The sequence below is a fragment of the Macrobrachium nipponense genome, chromosome 24, assembly GCF_015104395.2.
Source record: "Macrobrachium nipponense isolate FS-2020 chromosome 24, ASM1510439v2, whole genome shotgun sequence".
NCBI classification, from domain to species: domain Eukaryota; kingdom Metazoa; phylum Arthropoda; class Malacostraca; order Decapoda; family Palaemonidae; genus Macrobrachium; species Macrobrachium nipponense.
In genome coordinates, this window is record NC_061091.1 from 80,221,265 (window position 1) to 80,231,264 (window position 10,000).

The window sequence follows — 10,000 nt, forward strand, 5'->3', positions numbered from 1 at the left end:
AATAGTTCTTCCCCATCTGCGACGCGATATTCTTTGTCTATTATGTTTCTCTTTATCTCAGTTTCTAATGAAATATTAATCTTTAAGATTTCTGTCAATATCTTCATTAGAATTTCAGTCCCAAAGTATTTGTTTGGCCCTTTGTAATTTAGTATTTCTTCTGAACAACATCTTAATACGTACTGGATTTAGTTGCCTTTCTTTTTTCATTCTCTTTTCGTAAGGTGGCTGGATGGAAATTCGGTGGACCAGGCATTTACTAAAATCATTTGAGAAACTAAACACTAATTCCATTTCAAGCATTTATTGTTCAGAAACCATATAGAGTAATGCAGTTTTTTGCAGAATATTCTACATTTCCTCAAGATTACATTCAGAGCACTTCACTCTATAAAAAACTTCATTACTCTATGTTATATGGTTTCTGAGCAATACATACATTAAGAGATCAGTCATTAGAAAACAGATGAATTAAAAAAATCGATAAATAGATAAAAATGAAAGTTATTACAATATAAATCGAACTTCTGAAGTTTCAATTGCATGACATCTTCAAGGAGGCTCATCAAGACAATCTATGGCCAATTAATTATCAAAGGTTTCCTGATGCAAATATTTATAAATACCTGCTATTAAGAGAGACATAGCCCAGAATTTCCCAATTATACCTCCTAGTTTACTTTCACTACAAGATCACTGACGAGTAATTCAACCAAGTCCATCAGATTTTGCAGAGGAACCAACTCTTTTGCACTGAGACACTTACACCTCCCATGGCAACAGTGTCTTGAATGTCCCACTGACTAACCCCCACCCCACCCTTTGGTCCTCATGTCTAAAGCTGCATTGAAATGAATTATAATATAAAATTTAGGCCAACAGCAAAGCTCTGGGACCTTCGAGGTCATTCTGCGTAGAAACTGATACTGAAGCAATCGTTGGGAGAGGGTTGAGGGAGTAAGATGGAAGAAAGAGAATATGAAAGGAGTACCTTAAGTAATGCCTACAGGCCACCTCACTGCCCCCCTACACTAAAGTTGTTTAACTCAGTCCACTTTCAAATGGAGGCGGGGCTACTTAGCAAAGACAGGAAATAACAGGGATTCGGTGAGTTTTGCAACCAAAATATATATAGTTCAATATATAGTTCATTCATAACTCACTTCTCAGTGTATGATATAATATAACGCTCCAAAATAAATGTAGTTTTCATTATTCGATTTTCTTGTGGTAGTTCTGTCGTGGGATTAGAGGCAGAGGTCAGTTTAAGTCAGGTGATGTCAATAAACTCGGGGTGGTTCTTGATTAAGAACGTATTAATATCTCAACAGGGACGAAAAACAAATAAACAGCAAATGAAAAGCTAAAGTGTTTCAAGCCCTTGAACGGACGACGACCCAAAGGCAAACAAAATTATTCGAATTGATATTTTGGACGTTTTTATTCATTTTTTTTCACTCACCCGCAAAACACCAATTAACCTTAATCCGATTGTGCTCTAGATTGACTGACTTTAGCTCGATGAATTCTATATATATATACCTTTTACAAATAGATTCTATAATACGCCTTTTTACATTGCTATTGGGATTGACTGAATTGCTCTAAGTGCCTAACGTTTGAACAGTGTTTTGCCTGTGCATTGAAAACAAGTACTCATGTTTGAACTGTGTTTTGCCTGTAAAATCAATGGCATTCAGTTCGTAAAGGCTTCGATGCAAAACCAAGTTTTTACTAAGGAGAGAGAGAGAGAGAGAGAGAGAGAGAGAGAGAGAGAGAGAGAGAGAGAGAGAGAGAGAGAGAGATAATGCCATTCTTATTTGTATTAATCTCATATTTCCTCCTGACCACGTCACCTCTAAAATTAAATTTTCCAGGTTCTTCCTGCTTATTATGAGACGTTCTATTTTTATTCTCCTCAATTCCTGCCCCGGCCTCGTCCCCCGGACCCCCAAGAATGAGCATTCCATCATCCACAGGTCATTAAAAAAAGCGTGAATACTTTCTTCACGTTCGAAACTCAGTGAAACTCAGATGAATTCCCGGATAAAGTGATAAAACTCCTCCCCAGTTCCTCTTCCTCGTGACATGGGGCCAAAAATATTCTCTAAATTAGTCAGCAGAGAGAGGAAGAAGGTATCGGTGAATTTCAAGCTTTGCAATTAACCTTCCCTTCAAGAATTCCACGATTCCAGGAATGATAATATTCAGCAGAGGACCTCTGAATGGTGCTCGACACCTTCAGAGTTAAAAAAGGAATAGAAAATATGCCGAAGTCTTCTGTACGTCGTATAAATCAAGGTCACCGGAAATATAGATCTATCTTTCGGTGGTCTCGGTATAATGCTGTACGAGCCGTGTCCCATGACACGTTAACCACCGATATCGTTGCCAGACGCACAATTATGGGTAACTTTAACATTAAATAGTATAAAAATAAAACTATTAAGGATAGAGGGATGCAATTTGGAACGTTTGATGATTGGAGGGTGGATGATCAACTTACCAATTTACAGCCCTCTAGCCTTAGCATGTTTTCAAGATCTGAGAGGAGACAGAGAAGTGCGGACTGACAGATACAACTATCTCAATAGTTTTCTTTTACCGAAAACTGAAAAAAGGAATATAATCTACGAGCGTGTTTACAAATTGTTATTACTCAGATGAAGCCTAATATGGGACATCACAGAGGCCATCGACTTGAAATTCCTAAACTTCCAAAGAATAATATGATGTTTATCAGAAAGAAGTAAGAGGAAGTAAAGGGAACCAAAGAAAGAAGAGATATCACTCCTCAAGGTCTAAAAATAGATGAACTAAATAAAGAAATAAAAATTTAACTAAATTATTAATGCATTGCATCTTCGCTTGAATAATAGAGGCCCCAATTGTACGACATCCTCAGCAGGGAAACTGTTCCAATGTACCACTGTTCCACAGTCCAACAGTTTGAGCAACAAAGGACCTCTGGAACTGAGAAGTTCGACAGCGAGGCACGTGAAGTGAATCCGGTTGCTCTCGGCAATACTGACACGAGATTTCAGATACGGGTCGTTTTATTTCAAAGCTGCTGGTTGGAAATGAAAAGGTCTTACTCCCTACAGTGAACTCACAGACCTCAGGGGGATAATTCCCTGTTTTGGAACTAAGCTACGAGAAGGGAAAGTAGCAGAACTTATAAGGGCTAAACGGAACATCAAAACAGTAGCTCTCATCTTAAGATATGTGGTAAAAGGAATTGGACTTGGTCTTGAGTCTTTCGTGGCAATTTAGAAGACGTCTAAAAATCCTTTCCGTTATTCAGGGGGGCGTTTTAGCTTCATGCAAAGGCATCATCGGAATATGATTGACAGATGTCACATAGTTATAAATTTATTCCCAAAGGAACGGTATAATGGTTAACTAAATGATGCTTACTAATACCCTTCTTAAAATGAAGTCTTACTTTATTTGTCATAAGATCCAGCGCTTTTATTCATTTTTATTCGTTAAATTGGAAAACACTGAACTTATAAAAAATAATACTATACTTTTGATTAAAATTCAGAAAAAAAATTTTAAAATCATGAAAAAAAGTTATTACTCTTAGCCTTTGAGTCAAAGTTCAGAAAACAATGTTAGTTGAAATTTTAAAATCACAGAAAAAATATATTCCTTTTAACTACTGATTCAAATTCAAGAAAAATATGAATTTAGCAGTTTTAAAATCATGAAAAAAGATATTACATTTTCTTATTGATTTAATACTTAGAAATCGTTTGTAGCATTCTTGAAATAATGATGACAAACTGGTATCACAAAACATTCACTTACATCAAAGCCTCTCAAAAGGAGGAAAGTAGTGACCCTGAAATATAGGGCCTATACCTCCAAATTAAACCTGAACTTTGAGCAAAGTCAGGTCCCCCCTCGAAGAAAGAACACAGAAAACGGTACGTGGATCTCTCTCTCTCTCTCTCTCTCTCTCTCTCTCTCTCTCTCTCTCTCTCTCTCTCTCTCTCTCTCTCCATCCTGTTACGTCTACTTTACGTATCTTGACAAAAGTAGTATCTCCTTAACTGGTGGAGTTCCCTAGTTTGTCCTGCCTTCGTTAGCTGTGGACGAGTCACAACGACTGCGACACTGGTTAGGAGTTAACAACTTTTTGGGCGACTTCGTCTCTTGTTTGAATACGATTACGCAAGACTTTTGCTGCCCTAAGGTGAAATGGGGTGATTCTCTCTCTCTCTCTCTCTCTCTCTCTCTCTCTCTCTCTCTCTCTCTCTCTCTCTCAAAATAAATTGTAATAAATTATGTATATATGAACAGAGTTTCCCTTGTGAGAGTGGACAAATTTATCTCTCTCTCTCTCTCCTCTCTCTCTCTCTCTCTCTCTCTCTCTCTCTCTCTTGCTCAAAATGAAATGGAATGATTCTCTCTCTCTCTCTCTCTCTCTCTCTCTCTCTCTCTCTCTCTCAAAATATAATGGAATGATCTCTCTTTCTCCCTTTCTCTCTCTTGCTCAAAATGAAATGGAATAATCTCGCTCTCTCTCTCTCCCTCTCTCTCTGTCTCTCTCTGTCTCTCTCTCTCAACAAAAACCCTGTAGAGTTTGCAACTCCATTTTCAACAGAGAGAGAGAGAGAGAGAGAGAGAGAGAGAGAGAGAGAGAGAGAGAGAGAGTCTGCTTCCCTCTAATGTGCAAAAATTCGACGTTTTTTCAAGATCAGACAGAAATCCCAAAAGGCTTTGAAGTCATTTACCTCGGTTGCAAGAAGAAGAGAAAATGATCTCGTACGAAAAACCAGTTGGAAAGGTAATTTTTAAGTTTTTCTTTTAGTATTCGTCGTAGATTTATAATTAGGATTTATTGTAGTGGAAGAGGGCAGACAGTATCTTAAAATGACGCCTCTCTCTCTCTCTCTCTCTCTCTCTCTCTCTCTCTCTCTCTCTCTCTCTCTCTCTCTCTCTCTCTCTCTCTCTCTCTCTCTCTCTCCTTTGCCTTATGGCTTGATTGCATGACTGTATACAGGCCAGTCACTCCACGTCATAAACATGTCATGAACTTCCAACTGTACCTGAATTTAAACGTTAAATCTGTTTTTATAGTGAAGGCTATATATCTAAATATAAAGTGTCCCAGTTCTTGTATATTCAAGGAATTTGTTTCCCACACCATTGATGCATCTTTCGGTTACCATAAAGTCTGAATAGATTGGTCCAAATAATTGGGAAAAGGAAAAGTGTGTAGGTTAAGTGAATGATTTTAAAACTCTAGTATCTATAAAACTCAGCTTTTCAAAAGTACAGGCAAGATTCTCTCAGAATACTGAATGAGTGTCTATGCAAACTTAGCTTTTTCCAAAGCGCTGATAGGATGACCTCGAGGTTCTGAATATAGTTTATATGACTAATGTGATCTATTGATGGCATTAAGTTGGTATCAGTATCGAAGATGCCACTAAGATTAGACCTAGAACCCATGAATTGCAAGGTTTCCAGAGTAGTATTATTAATGTTTTACTGTTGACTTAATACCTATATCTAGATTGATGGTGCCACTAAGATTACATCTATAATCCAAGAGTTCAAAGGTTTCAGGATAAGGTATTATTAATGTTTTTCTGTTGGCATTATAAGTATATCTACATTGAATGTGCCACTAAGATTAAACCTAGACCCCAGGAGTTCAAAGGTATAAGAGCAATACTACTCAATATGTTCTGTTATTGATATTACATCTATATTGACGATCCAAACTTAGGTTAAATGTAGACCCCAAGATTTCAAAGGTTTCCAGAACATGTAAAACAAATTTTTTTTTTTTTTTCTCTCTCTCTCTCTCTCTCTCTCTCTCTCTCTCTCTCTCTCTCTCTCTCTCTTAAGTGTATGTGAGCAGATTTCACTTTTATTCAAGGATGGTTGACAAATCTCTCTCTCTCTCTCTCTCTCTCTCTCTCTCTCTCTCTCTCTCTCTCTCTCTCATAACAAACTATAATGAATTCTCTCTATCTCCCATAAGAAACTATAATGAATTTTCTCTCTCATAAGAAACTACAATGAATTCTTTCTCTCTCTCTCTCACACACAAACTATAATGAATTCTCTCTATCTCTGTCTCTTTCTCACAAGAAACAATAGTAAATTCTCTCTCTCTCTCTCTCTCTCTCTCTCTCTCTCTCTCTCTCTCTCTCTCTGTCTAATAAAAAGTCTATTTCTCTTTCTCTCTCCAATATATCTTGGAGCCAACTTTCACTCACGTGAGTGATATACAGAGGCATTACTATCTATCACCTCATGTGAAAATGCACACGATCACAAAAATACGAAACAGGACACTGAAATGTAAAGAAAAAAAGTCAGCTCTCGAAATAAGCTGAATTTCACCTCTCCCACCTTGATGTGGAAATCCTGGTGCTGACGAATAATAAAATATATATAGATATATTTTTTTGGCTTTTTAAATGAAGATCTCTCCCGTCAGTATCGGGAGCCATTGTCATAACGAGAAAATGAAAGTCAAATAATGAGCTCCTGTGTGGGATGACAGATGAGTTTCGCTACGAAGGCCATTTTTAAAAGGACAAAAATTAAACGAAAAAATGAATTTCGACGTATTTTGAGACATAAATAGAGTAGGTTTCAGGTAGAGACATCTTACTCTACGTAACCCATTTTGAAAAGGACATAAATGAAAAGAAGAAATGAATATATTTCGACGTATTTTGAAACATAAATAGAGTAGGTTTCAGGTAGACATCTTACTCTACGAAAGCCATTTGAAAAGGACATAAATGAAAAGAAAAAATAAATGTTTTTACCGTATTTTGAGAAATGAATTTAGATGAAAGTATAAACATCTAAAACATGGAATAAAAAAAAGACCATATCAGCTACTGAGGCGCCGTTGCAAAGTAAAAATTTTAACATAACTACTAAGCCTTTTTCTACCCGAAGGGTTTAATCAGCTCCTTCTTACCTCACTGTAGGGTAGGAATGCATCGCTGTTATGTACAGACAAGCATAATTTATATTAGTTTTTAAACAGATGCATTCATGGACTTTTATATAGGTAAGTGCCACACTGTAGGATGAAGACACAGCATAGTCTTTTGCAGACAATAAACAGTCTTGAGTTTTTGTTTTTAAAGATATTTCATGGGCCTTCATAGGTATATGGGACTATGATAAAGACCTTGCTTCTGGAAGAAATATTTTGGCAAGATGCTACTTTGGTGTAATACAGGCATTCCCATTCAACATGGTCATAAAGAAACATTCATTCACTTTCTGAATTGTGATTGTAAGTTGGAGTTGAAGACAGGGGTACTCGCAAATTTGATTGCCGTAGGAATCCCTAGATAAACCAATAGGATTTTCGACTTCCTTCGTAGCCTAGGGGCCACACCAAATGTCCAGGAGCATAGGATCTGCATCCTCGTGTCCTGGAATCACTGGACAAAGTCAGGGAGGAAGACATTCCGGTCTTGTTCTGAAAAGCTCTGGATGCTGGACAGATGAAATGAGAGGATTCCCACTGAAGGTGGTTCATCTCGAGATAGGGAATTGAATGTCACTTCACCTTGGCGAGATTCGGCTGAAGGAACGAGGCTTCTGGTTTTGTGAAAAGCAGGGGATTGTGTGTCTTTTGTTGCTGAGGGACGCAGATAAGAGGAGGAATTAAGAACTTCTTGGATCAAAAAGACTACGAGGACGCGGGAGAATTAGTGGGAAATGAATTAGGTTAGTGAGTCTGTGGGTAAAACTGTGGGGGTGAAACTGTGTTGCACCTAATAGGTAAAACTCTGTTTTGCACCTAATTAGGTAAAACTGTGTTGCACTTAATTAGATAAAACTGTGTTGCAACTAATTATGTAAAACTGTGTGCCTAATTAAACTGAATCTGTGTACCTAATTAGGTAAAACTGTGTGTTACAACCTAATTAGTTAAAGCTTTGTATGGACCTAATTAGGCAAAACCATGTTGCATGTAACTGAATAAAGGTGTGTTGCACCTTATTAGGTAAAATTACGTGTTGTAAGCTTACTAGTTAAAGCTTACTATTTGCTTAATTAGACAAAACTGTGATGCACCTAATTAGAAGAATATGTGTTGCACCTAATTAGATAAATATGTGTTGCATCTAATTAGGCAAAACTGTGTTGTCCCTAACTATGTAGAATCCTTTGTTGCACTTGATTAGGCAAAGAATATCGCTATAAATACGAACATAAAATATACAGTTAAAATTGTAAGTTAAAGGACACAAAAAAAAGACGCATGGGAATATGCGACTTAAATACTGTTATAAAAATTAATTACCCTATCTTACAGACCTTACATCTTGTCCGGGTTGCCCAAGATCCTTCAGTGTGAGGCACCTCTAATGTCTACCAGAGAGTTGCTAGTACATCTTCCGGTATATTTTGCATATTCCAATCTTGGATGGTCTGGGATGCAGCTTAGATATTTGTCGAGCTTATTCTTAAACACATCTACGCTCACTCCTGATATATTCCTTAGATGAACTGGCAATGCATGAATAGACGCTGCATTATCGATGCTGGTGTGTAGTGGATTAATGTCCTGTGTGCTTTCCGTATTTTTCCTGATATAGTTTTGGGCACTATTAATCTACCTCTGCTTGCTCTTTCTGATATTTTTAGCTCCATGATGTTTTCGGCTATTCCCTCTATCTGTTTCCAAGCCTGAATTATCATGTAGCGATCTCTTCTCCTTTCTAGACTATATAATTTTAAGGATTGTAGTCTTTCCCAGTAGTCAAGATCCTTAACTTCTTCTATTCTAGCTGTAAAGGACCTTTGTACACTCTATTTGTGCAATATCCTTTTGATAGTGTGGGTACCATATCATATTGCAATATTCAAGTGGACTACGAACATATGTTTTATAAAGCATAATCATGTGTTCAGCTTTTCTTGTTTTGAAGTACCGTAAAAAAATTCCCATTTTTGCTTTACATTTTGCCAATAGAATTGCTATTTGATCATTGCATAACATGTTCCTATTCATCATCACACCAAGGTCTTTAACTGCTTCCTTATTTGTGATTGTCTCATTATTAGGTCCCCTATATGCATATAGCTTTCCTTCTGTCTTCATAATCTATTGATTCAAATTTATCAGAGTTAAATACCATCCTATTTACCTCTGCCCAATCATATACTCTGTTAAGGTCTCTTTGCAGCGCATTCCTATCTTCATCACAAGTAATTTATCTACTTATTCTAGTGTCATCGGCGAAACTACTCAATACCCAGTCCTTAACATTACTGTCTATGTCTGTGATCATAATAACAAACAGTATTGCAGCTAACACTGTACCTTGTGGCACACCGGATATTACCTTAGCTTCATCCGATTTCTCATCGTTTGCAATAACTATCTGTTTTCTGTTGTGTAAAAATTCTTTTAACCATCTTCCTATTTTATCCACTATATCATGTTTTCTAATTTTCTTCACTAATATATTATGATCTACTTTGTCAAAAGCTTTTGCAAAGTCTAGATAAACCCCATCTATTTCATTTCCGCTTTTCATATTTTTGTATATGTTCTCACGGTGGACTAACAGTTGGGTTTGTGTACTTTTTCCGGGTACGAAACCATGTTGTCCTATATTAAACAAATTATTTTTTATTAAATGTTTCATAATATTTTTCTTCATTAACCTTTTCATACACTTTCATAATGTGTGATGTTATACTCACAGGCCTATAATTACTTGCCTCTAGTCTTGATCCACTTTTTAAAGTAGGGGTAATATATGCTAATTTGTGCTCATCATAAATCTTGCCTGTATCTACACTTTGTCTTAATAATATTGCAAGTGGCTTTGCGATAGAATGAACTACTTTCCTTAACAAAATAGCAGGGACACTATCAGGCCCTGCAGCAACTCCATTTTTAATTTCATTAATAGCCTGCACAATATTAGTTTCATTAATATCTATGTCTGCTAAACATTCACTATTTTCGTCCCTTACTTCTATATCATTA